This window comes from Limulus polyphemus, unplaced genomic scaffold, assembly GCF_000517525.1.
Source record: "Limulus polyphemus unplaced genomic scaffold, Limulus_polyphemus-2.1.2 Scaffold197, whole genome shotgun sequence".
Taxonomy (NCBI): domain Eukaryota; kingdom Metazoa; phylum Arthropoda; class Merostomata; order Xiphosura; family Limulidae; genus Limulus; species Limulus polyphemus.
Window position 1 is genome coordinate 822,066 of NW_013665807.1, and position 3,126 is coordinate 825,191.

Sequence of the window (3,126 nt, forward strand, 5' to 3'; positions counted from 1 at the left end):
CACAATTTTCATTACCAGGATGTTTATCATCGGAAATGCCAAAATAAATTTTATCTATGTTGTTATATATCTCAGGCGATTTTTTAAGCTTTTTATTCAGTCTCCAAGTCTGTTAAGCACCTCAAGAATAGAAAGTGGATATTTACTTTTCTAAGGGCAATAATATAACAAGATTATTAAAAATTGTTAACTTAAGAATGGGGAATAGGGATCTTCAAAAAATACACAAACAAGATAAGTAGCTTAAAGTGAAAGTCCAATTGCAAAAAAAGTAAATAAACAATCCTCAGGTTTGAGATCGCAGGCATATCTAGAACCAAACACCTGGGGTGGGGGAGCCGAGTAACCACAATGCTTTCAAGTTAAAATTTAATATCTAAAGCCATGAGATAACTGATCATAGTGTGTGAAGCACACTTAGCATGCAAAGCATCTGTATCTTTTTTGTGACGACCCTAGCTCTGGTGGGCCATAATTGCTGCATAATTTATCTGAAACTAAATATTTTCTGAATAAAATATATAGCTACAAAATTTCTGCCTCAATTTCACTTAAAATCGCCATCCATTTTGCAATATCCTGCTTACAATTTACATGATTCTTGCCACACCATAGTCAGCTTCAAGAATGGCTACTTTATCTGCAGTATCTATAAAATTCAGAATCACGCAGTGTTGCCTATAATTCACCACTTACCATCAGCTATGACCATGATTGCTGATTCATTGCTCGAAACTGAGCTTGGTGCTATATTTTAAACTATGGCTTAAAAATTTCTGTTGTGGGAGACAGCCTAGATGTTTGTATAACATTTTAGACATTTGTGTAACATGGCCAAAATCGATCAAGCAGTGGTAAAAAAAAACTGTGAACCTGTCAGCAACATCGTGTCCAAAAGGGCAGGAACCCTACATATAAACAAATGATATGCAACATCAGTACAGTTGCAACAATAAGTTAATAATTGCTAAGGTACATGTGTAATGCCTGCCAAAAAACATCAAATTACATCAAATGGCATTCACATAGTTATATACATTTGCATGTATTGATTAGGAGGCTCCATTTAAACCACATATTAAATTAAAATGATTGGGTGTCAATGGTTATACAGCCACTGTTATTTGCTAGCAGTGTTGTAGGTCTCAAGACCACCCTTCAGAAGGTCTCGATTTCTATGTTTCAAAAACAATATTGCCTAAATTTAAAAGTTTTAACAGTATTAGACTAGTCACCTACCCAGGACTACTTAGCGCTAAATACTGATTACGTAGCAGTTCATACGAGGTATGGTATAACATCAAAGTTGTTTTACTAGTAAAACCCCCTTGGTACCACACATTTGCAATGATGCTCATAGTACCTCCCTCATTTTATGTTTACATTACCAACCACCATATTGCCTGTACACCAATCTGCAGTTATAACACTCGCTATTCAAAACTAACTGCTACTATACATTGCATTACACATAGGCTTACTACAAGTTTGTATGAACTTCATCTGGTGCACGTATTTACCTCGTACGTTAGTGATTATCTCAATATTGAACATATTTAGTAGCTAACATATGAGGTAAATACTAAAACCAGTGTTGGTGTCAGTTTTATGTGCTGACCTTTTTTATTTTTTATTTATTCATTGTTCTTTTTATTTTTTCATTGTCTTTATTTTCATAGGAGAAGACATTAAAACAAAAACTGTGGGGCTAACGTGTAAAAGATTTGGGATTAAGATGTTGATAAAGTTTGCTTGATGTATGTGACTTTTATTCTTCTTGCTATTTTTCATTGTGTAATTTATTACAAGTTCTCGGTCTTCATCTCGTCCCCTAAGGTCTCTGGTCTCTAGCCCTTAGATCTCAGCCTTGGATACTGTTTGCTAGGTAATCAAATAAACTTAAAAACTACCCACTATGCAATGATGCTTTTAGTAATATTCCCAGGTTTTATTACAATACTCTTAGCCATTTTTGCTGTAAGCTGGCAGAACAATATTAAATCATAATAAAGAAGAACAAATGAGTGATTCGTATTGTGAACCACTATGGTAGTTCATGATATAAAATTTAAGGACAAGGGACCTGTTGGTTATCTAGGTTGTACCATCCACTAACTTAAAATTATGAAATTAACAAATGAAACTCAATGCCAGCCCTCATCAAATAAATATCTATCAAGTCTTCCCTTAATTTCCCCCTAGATTTACACATCCACCACACCTGAAGGTTACTCATTCCAAAGGCCAAACACCCTCTTAGAAAAATTAAACTGTTTTAGCTGAAGAACACTTCTACTTTGACAAAACTTATAATTCTGTCCCTTAACCTTACCATTCTCATCATTAATTGCATAAAAATATGATGCATCAGTACTATGACTTACCTTAACAATAATACCTTCCAATCAGATAAGCTATTTACTTGGAGTGAAACTCAAAATAAGCCTGACCATCAGCATAGTTAATAAGATATACTTTATTGGATTACTCATTAAACACCTTCATCAAATCCCTCTAACTCTTCTTTTTTCAAGAGTAGACAATGTCAGACTTCTTAACCTGTCCTTGTATGACAACCTTTCCATCCCAATTCCCATCCTACTACCTAGTAGTCTTCCTATGAACCCTTCCCAATAATATAAGGTCCTTCCTAAGGTAAGGAGCCTTAAATCTAAATTGATATTAAAGTACATTACATACATAATGATTAGCAAAAGGAGTTTTTTTCTCAACACAGCTGTATTTATAAACTAAAATTACTCTAAAGCATAAGACTATTATGATGCATGAAATACTACTGCATTTGACAATTAGTGTATTCTAGACTTTTAAGTGGCCAAAAAAAAACATCTTCATAACCAGCTCAGCATATGAAAATTCTTGACACATAACATCAAAAGGTGGCAAATTCACACTTTGTGTTTAGCAGATATCTGTAATGAGAATCTATAATATTATTCTGCTTGTTTGTATGTACGACCGTGATGCTTTCTGACCAAGAACCTGCTGTATAAGCATGCGTAGTTAGAATGCCCCCCCCCAAGAAAAACCGCACATGCGCATTATTCACTCGACGACAAACAGTCTGCCTGCGATAGAGAGCTGCAAAGCTCAGTGTTCAAGTCA